Raw genomic sequence first — 17,621 nt, 5'->3', positions numbered from 1 at the left:
GGGACCTGCTAGAGCACAGTGCATGCTTGGAAAAGAGCCCCGTGACTTCATGGCTCTGAAGCGTGACCTACTACTTTCTCTCAGCTTGTGTTCTGGCCAATTCATGCAGGGTGTTAAAAACTGGTTGTGTCAAATATCTACAAAATGATGTCTTCACCCCCCTCCCCAGGCCTTTGTTAAGTAGAGCTGAGAATTGCTTTTTGGGGAGAATATAATAAACATGCTGGGAAAGACAGTTTGAAGAATTTTCTGTGCATTTATTTTTGCTCAAAAATACATAGGCCACCATTTAAAGGGTTAAAAAGGGTGACATCATTCAACAAATGAAATGTCCTATTTTGGATGCAGTGAAGCATTTTACAACAACTCCAAATGAAATTTTTCATTTTTCATATGTGACTGGAAAAGCAAATGCAGTTTGACTTCAGTCTTTTCCCTTTCCTTCTTCTATATTGTAATAACCAGACTTGAAAAATATTCATTTTGTACTCCTCCCATAGCCATTCATGGTAATCTTTTACCTTTATTTACATGCAGTGTTTCTTCTTTAGGTTGTTTAATGGTCTCCCTGGCAGCTTGAAATCTCTGTAAATACCAGCCTTCCTTCTTCTGCTTCATCTTACAGTTTTTCTAACTCTTCTGTTGCACAATATTAATGAACACAGTCCATTTAAGAATGAGTGCATACAGCAAATAATAAAGGAGAAAAATCTCTAACCACCACAGGAGAAATTTTCTCAGGCCTTTCCTCTGTGTTCACAGTCACTTATGCTGCCCTTGTCTGCCCTGCAAGGAGGTGGGCAATCCCAACCGGTCCAGGCAATGCCTGGGAGCTGAAGACCAAACTCCCTTCCCAGCTTTGCCAGATCTTCCTTTGTCTTGGTGAATAATTTTTGAGAAGTTCTATGTTTTATGAAGCTAGGGCTTCCTCTTTTTTTTAAAAAATGAAAATTATAACATCTGCCTGAGTGAGGAAGAGAGATTGTCCTGATTGATTAATATTTCAAAAGGGCCTCATAAATCTATAATCTCTCCACAGTATCACAATTCACTGCTACTGCTCTGTTCCCCAGGTTAGCCTTTGAATCCCCTCATAGGCAGTTACTGGTCTCAATTTGCAATACAGATATATTGAAATGTACAGTAAAGGAAACTGAAAAAGAACATTAAGTGACAGGGATGTGGAACTGGAAAAGTTTAGTATCCAATTCCTACTCCATCAATAAGTTTTTGGGTTTTTTTCAGCTAGATCAAGCTAGGTACCATGTATCTGTCATACATTTGATGTAAGACTGGAGTTTCTGGGTTTAGTCTTCAGTCTTGGCAATACCTTTAAAATCTCTCTGGAGGCACAGAATTAATTTTCTGTCTTTGGGAGTATTTCAGCCTGAAGCTCTAGATGGGAAATCTCTTGAAGCTTTCACCCTCAGATCAGTTTCGCTGCAACGCTCGTAACGGGCTCTGAGATCTTTGCAGTGCAAGTGTATGAGAAAAGCAAGCTGGATCCTGCTAACGGCTCTGCTTGGTGCGTGCTGTGCAGCCCTGGCTGGAAAGCTACCCAGGAGGAGAGATGCTTTGTGGAGCCCCGTGCGAGTGCAGAAAGGGCTGCGCTGGCACAACCAAAGCCAGGAGGGCCTTGATGTCCTCCAGGTGTCATGTCTTCCTGGGAATAAGCTGGAGGCCGGGGTCAGTATGGGACCCCGTGCTGGTCCTTGTCCTCATCGCCCACCTGGGCAGCGGGGCAGGAGGCACCTTGGCAGGCATGGGGCCGATACACAGCCATGGGGCAGCAGGGACACTGGTGGGCAGGGCTGCTCCTCAGAGCCACCTGGGCAGGCTGCGGGCAGGGACTGCCAGGACCATCGTGAAGCTCCCTGAAGCGAAGTACAAAATCCTGCAGGCAGGATGGATGAGTCCCATACAGCAGGGCGGGCTGGGGGCCGATGGGGAGAAAAACAGCTTTGCAGGAGAGGATTTGGGGAGACTGGTGGCAACAAGTTCTCCTGGTGTGGTCTCATGAAGAAGATGGAGCTGGACCCTTGCTGTATGTCCACAGCAGCAGGGGACAACAGGCACAAGGTGCAAGAGGGGAAACTCCAGTTAGCTTTATGTGAGAGTGGTTCGGCACTGGATGAGGCTGTCCAAAAAGGCTGGGAGATCTGTCCTTGGAGACAGTCACAAATGAAGAGCACAAGATCCTGAGCAATCTGATCTAGTCCTGCTCTGGGCTGGGATGGGGCCAGGTGACCTCCAGAGGTCCCTTCCAACTTAAATTATTCTTTGATACTTACCTTAAAATAAAAAATTTTTGACATTAGTTATTCCACCTTGGCTTTTCCCTATCAGCCAGTCTCAGAAGTAATGCATTGCTCCACGGGCTGAAGGGCAGCTTGGAAGAGCTCTCACCTGTGGAGAAGAATAAGGGGAGTGAGCTGAGGGAGACTTGGCAGGGTGCTTGAGGCTTTCATGATCTAATTGAAAGCAAGGTGAATTTTATCTGACTTGACCCTTATTTAAATCCTCCACTGTCATGCTCTGAAGTTTACAACCTCTTCTTTTACTCCCAGTGCAGAGTTACACCTCCTTCAGAGACAGAGCTGGTGTGACTCATCCTGGAGGGTACTGTTGTGCACGGTCGTTTGCCTGAGCTGTTGCCCTGCTGTGAGAAATCTGCAGTAAGAGAAAACTGGAAACAAACTTAACCTCATTTTGGATTGTCCACTGCCATCTAGGACTGGTGGGAATTAGGAATTCATTTTTATTTATTCACTTTAAAGTGAATTGTACTGCCTGCTCATGGAAACATAGGGCACAACTGAGGAATATGTCACTTTTGTGCAAGAAATGCCACGAGATTCAAAGTGCACCTAGGTACAATGCATGTGGATGAGTCAGGAGATCCTGGCTTCAAATGTGAGCTCTTCAAAGAGGTGTCTGCCTTTTTTGGTGTGCCTTGCACAGACCTCTCATTTAAAGAATGCAAACCTATAATGAAATGCTGAACGGCTCTTGATGTGTGAACTGAGGCTGCCATCCACTGCAAAGCAGGGGTCCCCAAGGATTTCTTTCTGCTGCAGGCAGATAAAATATTGCTGCCTGTCTTCCTTGTTCTCTATGGAGGTGGTGCACATGGCTGCCCACCATGGGGGCCTGCTGCTCCCGCCAGCCAGGCGTGCTGCCAGCTGTGCCCCAGAGCTGCCTGTCAGGGGCAGAAATTTCCTGCTCATTAGAAAGAGACAAAGGACAATTAGATTGCAAATAAAGTGTGTTATCTTCACTTGGAAAGCCTGTCAATCCACCAGGCCATCACTTTCTCTGGGGTTAAAGAAGGCACCATGCCAAGCTCTCAGGTCTGCGTTAGTTGCTCCATCACGGCTTGCAGCAAGCCTGATCAAGCACCTGGATGGGAAGATCTGTTCCCGCATCCAAGGTCGTCACCTCCATGTCTGCTCCACAACCCGTGCGCACTCAGAGGCTGGCCTGGAGCCCTCAAACATTGCGTTTGTAATTAGTTTTGGTAATTAACTCAGCATCTCTACACCCTGCGCTGCGCTACGCTATCATCCTCCTGGCTCATCAGAACAGCGCTATCTCTTCTAGTATTACTTCACTAAATGCAGACCTATCCGCAGCTTAAACCCTGGCCCCTTTATTAACTGACAACTTTAATCCACATGTTACACTCTGCTTATCTGGAAACTGACTTTTACTTCTGATAAGCCATGATCTAGTTGCCCACCGTCCTCGGCAGAAGCACAGAGCTGATGGAGCGCTTCATCCAGCTGGATACCCAATACTCCTGCTCCTAGCGGCCCCGCATTAATCCCCAGCATTAAAACATGACGCTGGATGCAAGGGAGATGCGGAAAAAATGCCAGCTCAAAATGAGATGAGTTTGTATCCTTCTCTAGGGCTGGTGGGGACAGGGAAGTGAAAGGGTGGGGAATGGGAGAACTATAGAAACACCTGGTTGCTGCATTTTAGGAAGGAGAGGTGGGAAGAGACCTTGTCAAGGAGGGCTCCACAGCCAGAAGCAAGGAGAGGACACAGGAGAGGCTTCCCTGTGCAGGAAGCACCACAGTGCGGACACAGAGGGATGCATGTGAGCACCTGCCCAAAGGCTCTTCGTTGGCAGGGGAGCAACGCAGGGTGGGAGCCAGCACCTCCGGCAAGGGCGATGCTGCCAGGCACCGCTTAGCCATAACCTGATGACCGCTGCAAGGAGCAAGAGAGCGACAGGGACCTGTGCCCTGGGTGAGACCCACAGGCTGTGTGAAGTCTTTTACTGGCCCTTGTACTGGCCCCAGCTGGGGCAGGTCCCAGCTCTGGGCCTCACTGTACCCTACCTGCTGTGTACCCCAAAACCACACCAGCCCAGGAGAAGAACCTGGGATGGGGCGGAGGGGGGCTGCGAAGGACCCCTAATACAAGGAGCTGCTTCAAAGGACAAGTGTTTTTCAGGGAGCACAGTGAAAAATATCCTGCACAGCCTAGTGCTCTCTGCAGCTGAAACCTTGGATATTTTCCCTCCATCCTTGTTTTCTCACCATCCGCCAGTCCTGGTGCCCTTTCAGTCCCTCAGTCTTGTAATGTCAGCAGCATAGGGATCCTGAAATTCTCCAAAGTCATTTCCATCTTGCTGTCCCTGACACAGAGACCTTGTTATCCCAGAGTGCCCGAGTCCATCTGTCCTTTCCTAGGGGATTTTATTCCTGCAGCATACAGATATTTTTACAAATGACAGTGGCAGTGCTGTGGGAACTGGGGGAAGATGCGCATTCTTCCTGCCTCAGCAGGGATGTCCGTATGGACAACGCGCGCACAAGTCGGACCCAGTCAGAAAGCTGTCGACTAAGTGGGAACCGTAATACAGCACCTAAACCCTGAACGGAGGGAGGAAAGCTTGGGATGCTGGCAGGGTGAGCCTATCTGTGCCTGCCTGGCATCCCAAAAAGCAGAGATGACCTCGTAGGCTCTCACCTGAAGTCGCCAGGTATATGTATGCACAGCTGTGACAGGGACTGAGCTGCCTTCTCCCACTTTCTTGGGCAAAGAAAGAGACTTTAGAGTCTTAGTTTTATGGTTTTTATTTATGTCTTAGTAACCTTTAAGCCATGGTTTAATCACATCTGATCAACAAAATGCGACTGGAAAATGAGAAGCCAGGCGTTTAATTCTGAAAGTACCCAACAATGCTTGAGGTTTTTAGCTCTGATTTTTTTCCTCTGGATTGTTTTAGCAGAGAAACTCTGCACTTCTTTGGTTTAAATTTGAAAAGGGTTTTGTTTGACCTAAAATGCCCTTTTTTCAGTGAGTAATCCATTCATTCCAAAAGCGAAACACATGGCAGCTTCCAGGCAGAACACCGTCCTCGCACTAGCACGGCACTGTGCCCAAATTTCTCTCCAGCCACCCCTTCCCTCTGCTCCAGGTCTAGCAACACGATGCATCATTAGTTCACTCTACATGCAAACATGCTTTTTTCCTCCTTCCTGCCCCCATCTTGATAAATAAAGTCCCTGCCCTACACCCCGATGAGATCAATAGCGAACCCCCCCCAGACGGTAGCTGTTGCACCCCCTGTTTGGGTCATTTTGTGGTCCTTGGACCTCCCTGAGGGTGAGTTTTGCCCTAAGGGACTGAGACAGGCCCCGGCACAGCAGGGCAGAAGAGAAAGGCACAGTTGTACACAGACGTCAGGCTCAGGGAGTATAAAGGAGATATTTTCAGCCCCTTTGCTGGCTGGCCTTGGCCTTTTGCTGCCTGGCACTTGCTGTTTTCCTCCAGGTCCGTATGGCATTGACTGGCTGATGAAATTCAGTGGAATTGTGTTTACTGACTTGTACACACACCAAAGGAAAGGGGAAGCTGTTTTCATATCAGCTTTGAAGCCATCATTTAATTGCATGCATAAAATACGCATAAATGGAAGTGATAGCAGACCAGGATTTGATGAAAAACCCACCAGGAACTGCCGCTCGAAACTGAGCTCTTGCAAACTCCCTGCTGGAGCTGCATCTCACTGGGCAACACCACCCCCAGCCAGGCAGCTCCACCTCAAGACTGGTGAGGAGGCAAGGAAACTTGTCCCCTGCGGGCATCCCTGGTGTGCTCCCGCCTTTCCCAGGCACACATGGGCACCAACCTACTGCACGGCTGAGAGGGTATTTCTCGTAAGTCATCCTCTCACTTTGGTTATCAGATAGCTTTTTTTTTGGGTTCGTCAAACCTTGGCTGTTACAGACTTCAAGGATATTGCCAGGTTTGCTGGTTACCACGTATACAAACGCATTCATACTCAGCAGCTTCTCTAATGCAGACAAATCCACCAGATCCCAGGAGCTAAGGGGAGGGGAGAAAGACCTCTTCTATCAATCACCTCTGTCTGGTTTCCTGGGTTTCTCCATCTCTATAGGTCCTCTTCCAGGGTAGTCTATTTTTTTTCTCTTTTTTAATCTTATTTAAACCAACAAGCTGAGTAAATAACAGGAAGTATTTTTAAGTGGGAAGATAGGACATTAATTGCTGTAAAAGACTTGAGAACTACCACCCCCCAAGGTATCTGAGATGTTAGGCGTGCAAATAAAAGGAAGAGATCAACAGATAGATCAGGTTGTTTCACCTCATATATAACTATTTTACTGGGCCAAAAAGGAAAACATGAAAAATTGAGAGGAAGCCTGAACAGTTTGGTAATGCAGAAGGAGGCAGCCAAGACAGACAAACGTGGAAGAAAACACATCTCCCTTTCTGAAAAGAACATCTTAAAAAAATCGTTTTTGAGGCATTTCTGCATAAGACAGCCATTTGGCTCCTAGAGCTAGAATATGGGCCAGAAGTAATCAGGAACGGCGGGCAGAGGCAGCATACATAACAAGGGAGTCTGCATGTGGGCTCTTATCACTTGGAAGCTAATAGATGATGAAGGCAGCTTAATCCATGCAAATATAGAATAATGACAAACCTGACTTCATGCGTCATAAAAATAGGGGGAATAGAGGGAAAAAAAAAGAGAGGGAGAGAAGTAAAAAGCAACAGCATTTGAATCAATGTGCGTCATGAATGGATGAGGCTGGAGAGAGAGAAATAATCAATCCCAAGGCAGAGCAGAGCGGTGGCTGCTGCTCGTGTGCACAGGGAAAGGGGACAGGACGTCAGAGGAAGCGCCTGGCCAGGCACAGAGAGATGCTGACCTGTTTGGTGCCAACCCAATTTCTCAGCCTAGGTGCTGGCAGTGCTCACTTCAGCACCGCGTCCACCTGCCAAGCCCAGCCAGCTGCCAGCCCCCGGCAGGCCCTTCTCCCCGCAGCAGAGGGTGAGATCCCCAGTGCTGGCAGCACGGCACAGCCTTGCTGGGTGGGTAAATGCTCACCTTTTCCCTCGGTGGCGGAGCAAAGACTGCGTTTTGCGGGCATCTGGCGAAAAGGCAGCAACCGAAGCCCTGCCATGGTAACGACGAGATTAATTAATAACCATTGGAACAACTTAAGAGGGGTTGTTGTGGATTTAGTCATCGCTAGGAAATTTTAATTAGCCATTGGATATTTTCTTTCCCAGCGATAATGTGCTGTCTGCAAAGCAGTACCTCCTGCGGGCCGAAGGCTGCAGGAGGTCGGGCCGGGTGGCTGCGGAGGTCCCTGACACTGCAGGCAGGGACATGACAGGCTACAAGTCTGCGAGAGACAGGCGGCCCCACAGCCAGGTGCAACACAGCACATCTGATTCCCCCAAGATGAGCACCCACACAGAAGTGTCTGAGCCTTCATTTTGAGTGTAAAGGCTACTATCGCTAGTGGAGAAGGCTTTCAGCACAATCTGTAGACATCTCATCCTTGGCCTGCTCCTTACCTCTTAATTCTTACTAACACACTCCTCCACTAATTACTAGAGAGGGGGACAGATAGATGAGATCCATGGCATTTTCTTGTCTGGAACCTCAGCTATTTTTATCAAAAAATACATTGAGTTAGTCAGGTGAGATCTATTTTTGGTAACCTCCTTGTTGCACTTTATACCATTTTCTATTAAACTCTACATCTTTCACTATTCCTCCCTTCAAAATTAGTCAAACGCCTGTCATACTCCTGAGGTTAAGCTAACAGATCAGTTATTGCCTGGATTAATTTCCCTCCCCCTGCACTGTCTTTGAAATGTGCAGCCTCAGCTGTTCTCCAGCCTCGTGGCCCCTGCTTGCTTGCACAGACTCGTCTGAAAGCCTGGCTGCCAGGCAGGTAGCGTCAAGTGCCTGCTTTCCTAATAGTTTGGGATGGAGTTTACTGGCTGGGTGAATCCACGGATTTCCTCTGCCTCCTCCTCAGATGTCAGTGCCCCTCCATACTGACGATCACACTAAACTTTGTGCCCTTGCCACATGTCCCATCACATCACTCTGGTTCTGGTCCGTGCTATTGCCGCACCTTTCACCTCACCAGTAGCTTGGTGTACCAAAGTCTTCTCCTTGGGATCTCAGTCAGAGGCCCTCTAAAATTCAGCTTGGCATTGTCATGTACTTTTCTTTAGCTACTCATGGTTCATCTGGTGAAATAATTCAGACATACTGAAGCTCTGCCAGTTAGTCCATGTTGAACTAGTATACACTGTTAATAACTATATTTTAATTGCCTTTTCATCCAGTTTTCCTGAGCCTGCAGTAAGATTCACTAGGCTGTGTAGTCACACTGGCATCTTTCTACAGATGAGTGCAAGATTTTTTTTCCTTTTTTGGTTCTCTGATAAAATAACACACTTTAAAGAGAGATTCCATATTTTGTTATCAGTTTAGCTATAACATTTCTTTATCCCTTTGCAAAAACTTAACCATGTATCATTTTTCCATAGGTGCCATTTACAGCTGTAACACGGTATCCAGTTCCTGGGGGACGCCTTTAAAAGCTTGGGTCCTTGCAACTTGTTATTCAATATATTGGTTTGGGCCAGTTCCCTTCTTTTGGTACCTCAATTCCTGATGAAGCCTCAGCCTTTTTTAACCTGAAAATCATATATCTGGCATGCAAATACCTCTCCAAACTTCCTCTGAAACAACCCCAAGAGATCCTTCTCTCTGCAGCGTCCTTAGCCTCTTAAATTGCCCTGTCAGCTCATTTATAGACCTGTAGTTCAGCAACCCTCTGGTAAGCTTCATGCTTCCTGTGTGCCTGAAATGTTCTTGTTTGCTTTAATATCTCCAGCACTTGCCTATTCTGGACTCTTCTCAGCCATCATAATTTTTATATCACATTTCACTTGACATTGCCTGCATGTCTCTCCATTGCCATTACTCACTGTAGGTCACCCCTTTCCAAAGGGAGGATTTTTGGGGTCAGACTTTCTTTTAACCCTCCCAGGGCTTTAGGAGGTGTTGGTTATCATGGGTGGCACGTACCGACAGCTGAGCTGAGGCGAGGCCTGGCAGTGCCCAGAGTGCATCAGGTAGCCCTGCCTGCCTGGTGGCATCTGGCAAAATATCCGACCCCTTGCTCTGCCTGGCATGGGGTCTGCTACTCTAAAGCAGGCTAAGGAGCCAGGAGCAGCAGTTCCTTTAATGCTTTCCAGGTCTTTCTACTGAATCTCAATGACCAGATAGCTGGGGAGGAAACAGAAACCAGAGCGTTACCTGGAGACTTTAATGATGGTCATTCCCCCTGGACTTTGCTAATACGAGAGATTGCATCACCTGTCCCATTACGCTACTACGACTTCAAAGGCATTGCATAACGATAAAATCTGCTATACAAACAAGCTGCATTCACTACTCAGGACTTGCACTGCAAAATTGTTTTCCTGCCCTACTCCCTGATGCTGTCTCTGAACCCTCAGCACCGGTTGGCCTGCCTGCTCCATCCACTGAAAGCAGGGTGGTCAGCCACGGACGCGCGGACCTCACTCTGGTCTCCATGCCGTGCTGCTCCTGTCCTGCTGTCCCTGTCGGGGAGCTGTCTCTGGGGACGCAGTAACATTGCAAGGCACTGGGAGGTACTTTAGAGAGGAAGGTGGTTCAGGTCTGCCTTCTCACTGACTGCTGCAGGTGCTTTTGAAACTGGGAATCATGTTTGCTGCACCAACTCTCTTTGGAAAAAACGTGGTCAGGACAGTACTAAAAATCTCAGATTATTTCCACTGACTACTACTGGGCAGGCAAATAACACTGTAGAAAGACTCTGCACCATCCAGTCTGAACTCTAAATGCTGTCATCTCACGAAATAAGCACCTGAGATTTCTCAGAAAAGGGCTTGCTTTGCTTTGATACAGTGCTGAACCAGGGATAATATTATCTTATCACCTCCCCTGTTTCTCTTACCCTGTTCCCTTCCTCTTACAGAGGGGATCACTGGAGGCATAGGGAGGCTGCTTTTTGGGGTGGAGGCAGGCTGAGTCCATCACAGCTGGGTCCTGCCAGCAGTGGGGTGCAGATGGCCTGGCAGAGCAACAAGCATCTCACCAGCGTGTGTCTTTTTCCAGTGCTTCAGGGCTGGGGTTGCAGGATTGAGTTTCTTCACTCCATCCCTGCCACTTTCCCCCTTGCCACATCACATTTCTCCTTGGAAAGGCCACAAGGCCAGGAGGCATGTGCTGAGGGCTGGGCACACTGACGGGGACCTGCATGCTAACCCTGCTCTGCCACGGGCTGGCTGCATGGCCGTCAGCAAGTTGCTTTGCTCTTCCCTTCCTTCACTGCCTACAAAACAGGAATAATCATTCTCAGCCACTCACCTTTGTGAACGGCTTAAGTTATTGCTACCCCACACTGTAAAATGCAACCCGCCACTAGCAAGCTAAGGGATGGTGACGGTCTGCTCAGGCCGTGGCTATCCCACTTGCTGCCCGAAAGCAGCGGCACCATCACCAGCCCTGCCCCTGGGTGAAGGCACTGCCTCTTCTTGCACCTCTGCTCTGGCCTGCAAGGGCAGAGCTCAGACCCCCCGAGCTGCCCACTCCTCTCCCACTGCAGAGGAAGGGGGGCTCCTTTTTACCTTTTTGTGGCAAGCCAGAAGATGCCCCCTTTTTTCTGCCATTGTGCCTCAGGGTGATGAGGTCACCCTGTCTTCTGGTAAAAAAAGATCGGTTTCACTTAACTGCTCCTCACACACACATCTGCATGTGGAAAGCAGTCCTCACAGCATTCATGAGCAATGGAGAGAGGAGTCACCTTCCAGGGGGTGCTTCAGATGGCGTAAGGTGAGCCGTGAAGGCAGGTTGCTGGTGTCCTCTCCACCACATTGGGTCTCGCTGATGCTTGGCTTCACCCTCTAGTGCATGAAGTGGCTCTACAGGATGGCTGCAATAGGCAGAGATTTGGAGCATTCAGATTCCCAAAAAGACAAATGTGGTTTCCTTTTGTAGGACAAAATGCTGTTGTGGGGTGCAGGGTGGTGCTGCTGGAGGGGTGGGCAATATGGTAGCTCTGCTTGCACCAGAGCCATCACTCCCACCTCAGCACTGAAGTCAGACTGATTTTGGTTTAGACCAACACTTTATTTTTTCATTATGAAATAAATTTAACAGGCAGACCTGACTAAAACGCAGTCCTGAGGTGGTTCCACACAGTAATGTAACTCATCCAACCTCCTGTGCCGGCTCTGTCGTGCAAAGCAGGCTTCAAGCTCTCGGGCTCTCCTGCTGTCCCCGGCCCCTGTGCTCCCCCGCCATGGCCAGGGATGGGGCGCTGGGTGTCTGCATCCAGCTGTGCGTGGCGCAGGGGACCAGCCTCTGCTTGGCAAGGGGCCAGGGTCTGTTTCCCTGCCACAGCAATCGCGGGAGAAATTGGGAGGAGCGTCTCTCTTCTGCAGGGGCGCTTGCTGGGCAGCTTCCAGTCACGAGAAGGAGAGGAGAGGTGAGCAGGTAATCATGCTCGGGGAGAACAAATCACTCTTGTGTTCCCAGCCCGGGCTTTGGCTTTCAGAAATGCAGTCTCTGAATAACCCATCCAAGTTTTCACTTACATCGCAGCTCACGCTCAACCAGAGCATTTGGAAATGGTTATTCACTTCACTAGGCACGTCTGGGCAGGCTGCAGCACTCAAAACAGCTGCCTGCTCTTTACCCTAACGCTCAGGCCTTAGTGCTTTAATTTGTAAGCTTGTCAGTGGGCTTAACCGGGTCTCCTGCTTATTTGCTCTTTACAACCAAAGCAGTAACCTGCCGTGAGGGATTTTTGATCCAAAGTCTCATGTGCACTTCTCCAGTGTTTGGACATTAGGCTGAGTATGCTGTCTGTCGTCTGTCTTCTGCTCCTCCGAGGGAAAAGCTAAAGCCTGAGAGAGAAAGAGAAATCCTATTATAGTTTCACAGGCCTAATCTGCCAAAGCAGAGCAGGAACAATTTTTAATTTTATAAGCACCCACTTTTAACCCTATTCAGTGATATTACCCTTTTCCACAATCAAATATTAGTTTAAACTATCTTGAGCTTAACACCTTATTACACAAAGCTTCTTAGAAATAGAAATAAAATAAATAATCTCACACAAAAGAGTGTCAGACCAAAAGGGCCTGCGAATGCATGGCTAATTCAAAGCCAGTGAGATTTCAGATGTAAGGTACATACATTTATGAAGCTATTATTCTCCTTCCTCAGAAAATGTTCTTAGTTAAAATTTTAATCCAGCTGAGATGTCTGTTGGAGGGGGCCCTTCCTGCAAGGTGAGATAGAGAATTTTCCTCTGATTTCAGACAGCATAAGGCTAGAATCCTCCTACTGCAAACAGTGGTGTGACAGGATTTTACCCTAATTTTACACCACTTTCATTCAGTATTTACCCTCTATTTTTTTCCAGGCTTCTGATATGAATTTTCTTTTCAGAAAGGTAATTAATGCAAAACAAAGAGCTAAATCCTCCTGTAAGTTCTACAAGAGATCAGACCACTTCTGCATATCACTCCAGAGATAATAAGAGCTCTGGGAGCTTTTCAGGGAGTAACTTATTGGACATAACGAGACTGTTACTGGGGGACCTGGCACCAGTGCTACCTAAGAGTATCTGTTTCTAAATATTTCTTGAAATTTAACTGTGATTTTTTTTTTTCCCCTAGTCAGCTGATGACTTTATCCCTCAGAGGCAGCACTGGAAATGGTTCTCTCTGAGAGTCCCATGTGGTGCTTTGGTCTGTGGCAGGCAGTGACCTTCGACTGTGTGTCTGCGAGACTTGAATGGTCCAGGCTTAGCATAGAGGGTGCTTGTCCCCCTTAGCTCCCCTGCAATGATGGCACTGGAAGTGGGCTTCAGAGGCCCTGCTTTGTGTCATCAAACCGGGTGCACAGAAACCAGTTACGCGGACCAGCTCCAGCCCCAGGGTGCGAGCTACACCGTCACCGATGAGCGCACAGGGCTTGAGTGTGAGTGCTGTGAAAAGGGGAAGGATGTGTTCATGCAGCTGGAGACAGGCAAAGGAGGTGAAGGAGACCCAGAGCACTTACAAAGAGCAGAAAGAAACTGCTGTTAGGTAGTCTGCAGGGGTAGAGAGCAGGGAAGCAAACACTGGGTGAGTCAGCACTCTCCCCTTCGGAAAGGCACCGATTTCATTTGCTTTTCAGATGGCATTTCAGGGCTTACACAAAACTGCACGCATCTTCCAGGCTCCCTGAGCAGCTCTTCCCCAGCTCCAGGAAATGCTTGCGTATATGCACAGCATGGCAAAAATCACTAGGCACCACTGTTACAGATGGGTTGCATCTATAGTGACCCCAGCAACTCATGGGTATGCATGAGCTGGGACTAAGCTAAATTGCTGAGGGATGTCTAGGGGGGAAGATGCAGCAGCAAAGCCTTTGGAGTTGCCTGGGACAGCCTAGGGGGACTCTGCAATCACACACTGATGTCTGCAAAGACATGGCTGTGACTTTGCAGCATTTTGCATGCTGCGTCCTGCGCAGGGAGGGCAGGCAGCATGGTGGTGCAGGTTCTGGTGCAGGCTTCCTCTGACAAAATTCTCTTCTTGAGGGGATATGCTTCCTCCTGGGAGCGGGACCAGTCTTTGGGTTGATATCAGGCTGCAGTCAGCGTTGCCTCCAGCCCTCCTCCTCTTCGTCTCTTTCCCACTAATATCGGAGCTGTCTGTTGCAAATGATGCTGCCCATTCCTCCCTCTGCAGAGCTGTGAATTCTCACTCAGTAACCTCAAGACCTCTACATCTGGCCTGCCTCTTGCTCCCTCAAACCTGGGGCTGCTTTATTTGCAGCACAGTGCATGGCGTCTATTGCACCTTCTGACCCCAAACATCACCCTCGATACCTGTGCAGGATTGAGCCTGGCTGCTCAGGGTGTGGAGCTGGGGAACAGCCTGAGCACAGTGTTGCAATGGAGACCAGTCTGCTTGCAGGGCCACTGCACTTTAGCCAGACCCTGAAAGCATCAGGCCTCTCTGTACTTGGGGGATAACCAAGTGACACAGCTCTCACAAGACCTGATGAGCCTGACACTTCCCACTGGCCATGGCTTCATCTCTGCCTCGACCCAGAAAGAATAACAAACACCCTTCTGGTCAACTAAACAGGTTGGCCCATTTTTGTATTTGGTGACTTAGTCAAACAAGTTGCCCAGAAGAGGTAGAGTCTCCTTGAAGGTTTAAAGGCGCCAGTAACCATGGCTAAGCTGACCTCATGTTAGCTATACCCCTGCTTTCGGGGTGGGGCAGGGGTGGATTAGATGATCTCCATGGTTCCCATTCTGTGACTCTTTACCATTGTGCTGTTTATTTTAGCCTCTCCTGTATTTGTCACAGACAGAAATGTTGAAGCCCAAAGGAAAGATTTAGCAGGGGAAATGATTGCTTTTGACAATATTCAGTGTGGCCTACTGCTGAAAAGAAGACGGGTGGGCAGTAGCTCTGTCTTTTTGAGATGACAGATGGGGATACTAACATCAGTGCCTTCAGTTTGCTTCATTTTGCAGAGAAGTCATTTGAAACTGCTAACACCTCTCACACAGCCCTGAAATACGGCAGACATAAATCCAGATACTGCCTTCTGTCATGCTCCTTGAATTGTGCACCTCTCTGCAATGGCATCTCAGCAAAGGGAGGGCTCGCGTGGAGATAACAAGCGTGCTGTGCATTCAGCTGACTGCCCTGAGATAGGCAAGAGCCAGCACACACATGCTCTCCGCAAGAATCAAATTTCGTTATGGAAACTTTTGAATTGTTGCTGCTTTTAAATAATCCCCAACTGGGTCTGTCCTCCCTTTCTCCCCATCTGTTTCATATCCGTAGTGAAGAAGTAAAAAAGCCCACGTCGGAGGGAGGGAAGGAAGGCTCCTACCCTGTTGCTCACCCTGTTGCCTAACATACTAAAAACCCCTGGCTTTGTCTTCACTTCACCTTCACCATCGGATGGGTTTTTTTTCCAAACTTCTCATGTAAACTCATTAACATCACTTTTCCATCTGACCCACTTAGAGATCTGCGTCACTGGTGATGTTTCAGCACTGAGCAATCTCCCTCCACTTTTCTGCTCATCTCCTAGGAGGGGGAGACTGGTGCATGTGGGTCTTGGCTGAACGGCACTGCCTTTGCGTGGATCTATATTTATACATTTAACGTCTGAGCAGGCTCAGCCTTGCAAAAGTTGTCTAGAGCAAGCTGCGTCGTGTTCGTGTCAACACCTAATGGGGCCCTTTCCACCTCTGGATCCTGATGTGGCGAGCCTGCGCTGCTGCTTCCGTGCCTGCTCTGCACAGTCAAACAATGCTGCTTTTTTTAGACTGACAACCTATAATACCGCTGCTGCTGTGGAGAAGTGATAAAGGTAACATTTCACATCGCCAGTTAGAAACTGCCTCTTTTACGATAACTTGGCAGAAAAAAAAAAGGGAGGGGAACAAGCACAAAGCAGGGTGCGCAATTGTGAGCAGTGATGACGTCTGTCGTCACATAATCTCTCCTGAGCCATGTTTCGAGCAGGACTGGGTGACACTGTTGCAGGGAAAGTAAGAACCAGACACCAAAGGGATGCTGGAGTCCTGTTAATACAGCCCATCATCCTCCAAGCCGGAATGCTACTCTGCAAGTTGTACGTGAAAAGAAAAATATTTCTAAAGCACTAGCTTGCTGTAAAAGATGACCAGTGAACATGCAGTTTTCTGTGGAAAAAATGGTACTGCTGGTGAGGGGACCATAGCAAGAAAGAGCCCCCAAAGCCATGGTATTTCCCTGGCTCCCAGACCTGCTCAGCTTGCACCAAGGAGAAGGCAGTGTGCAGGAGGGGAGGCTTGGCTCTTGCTGCCAGCTTGGCAAACCTACCCTGGGCTCCAACAGGCAATCTGGGATCATTCCATCTCCTGCATTATCACCTATAATGGAGGAGCAGCTGGCCAAATTAGATCCTCTGGCTGTGGTTTTGCAAAGCAAAGTGTTCAGCAGTGATACACGCCAGGAGCACGTTCACCACTCCCACCCCAAGCTGCTGTGCTCCCTCCTGCTCGGTGAGGGGACATCCCACTGGTGCCTGTCGGGCTGTGCCACAAGCCAGATCAGAGAACCCATAGCACTTTCATTTGCAAGTTTTCGTTTGGGGGTTCTTTTTAGCTGGATTAACTTCCTGGAGCTCCATAACATGGCTCTATACAGTGTGGTCCTGGCATGAGTTGGGGGTGGTGTGTTACAGCGTGGAGATGGGGATGCGTCTTGGAGAGGGTTTGCATGAGGATTAACAGTCTTTTTTTGTTGAATGCATCGTGTGGTGAAATCACTGCGGTGGTCAGACCAGTGCCAGTGGCAGGGCCTCTCAGCTTCACCTTCCCTTGCCTCTGTGCCAAGCCAAGCTACAGGGGCTTGGCAGACCTTCCCCAATACCTGACTCCTCTGGGGCTCATTGCTAAACAAGGATTGTGTCCAGAAGGGATGCTTGGATACTTGGCTCCCACATGAACCTGCTGATGTGCCTCCATGGAGGGCTGGAGCCAAAATTTGTAGCTAGTTTTGTGCTTGGAAAGTCTCTTAACGTGCCTCGATTCACAGCAAGTTCTTCCCCAGCTGCATCTCCTGCCGGGTCCAGACAGGTCCTTCAGCCCTATGCCTCCTCCTAGAGGCCTGGAGCAGCTCCACTTTTGGGCTTTTGGGAATCCCACATGCAAAGGCTTCACTTTCTCTTAGAGGAACTCTACTGGATGTTAAAAAAGTTGGGGTTCACTTGACATGCTGGCTTCAGGGTGCATTGCGATTTTCCCCTGGCTTGCTGCCAGCAAGCCACCTTACTCCAAACCCATCAATTGCACCTCTCCCTGCGTACTTGGGCTCACTTCACTTGCTAGACCATGTCAAATTCAACAACTGCTTTCCAAACCTGTATCATTTACTTGGAGGTCAAAGAACTTTGGCGCAGAAATTTTCCCCCAGCCAGTGAGTACAGGAACATCATTTACACAAAGCTGCTTTTGCAGGTAGTCCACCCTCTTCACTCAGCCAGTGTTATTCCCACAAGTAATCTGCTTGCAGAAGAAAGGGCAACAGGAAAAGGTCCTAAGCTCAGACACCTCTACATTATAAAATCACCTGGGAGATTTTTCGTTGCTGTAACAAGAGCTGTGCTGTGTATGTGCTGTGCCCTGCTAGCAAAACTACCCGCCGAACAGTCTGGAGGATCTGAAAGTTCATTGCTCAGGGGCGAGGGGAAAGGGTCATTTGCTTGC

The 17,621-nt window shown here is 48.7% G+C and overlaps 1 long non-coding RNA gene across 2 annotated transcripts in view; it reads right to left on the bottom strand.

The window, feature by feature from the left end:
- Positions 1–438: 438 nt before the first annotated feature.
- The window catches only part of LOC148055738 (uncharacterized), a 29,677-nt gene continuing 12,494 nt past the window's right edge, over positions 439–17,621 (bottom strand). Inside the window, exons 2-3 of one of the 2 annotated variants that reach the window (XR_015705103.1) lie at positions 11,148–12,252; positions 439–2,406 (exon numbers count right to left, since the gene is read on the bottom strand). This is a non-coding gene — a long non-coding RNA (uncharacterized LOC148055738). Of the gene's footprint in view, positions 2,407–10,995; positions 12,253–17,621 lie in introns of those variants that run through there. The other variant, XR_015705104.1, reaches the window with a different exon arrangement.

The sequence above is a fragment of the Nipponia nippon genome, unplaced genomic scaffold, assembly GCF_047370975.1.
Source record: "Nipponia nippon isolate SJK-2023a ecotype South Korea unplaced genomic scaffold, ASM4737097v1 scaffold_2, whole genome shotgun sequence".
NCBI classification, from domain to species: Eukaryota; Metazoa; Chordata; class Aves; order Pelecaniformes; family Threskiornithidae; genus Nipponia; species Nipponia nippon.
Note: the sequence above shows the minus strand (reverse complement) of the source record. Positions and strands in the feature narration are given on the sequence as shown.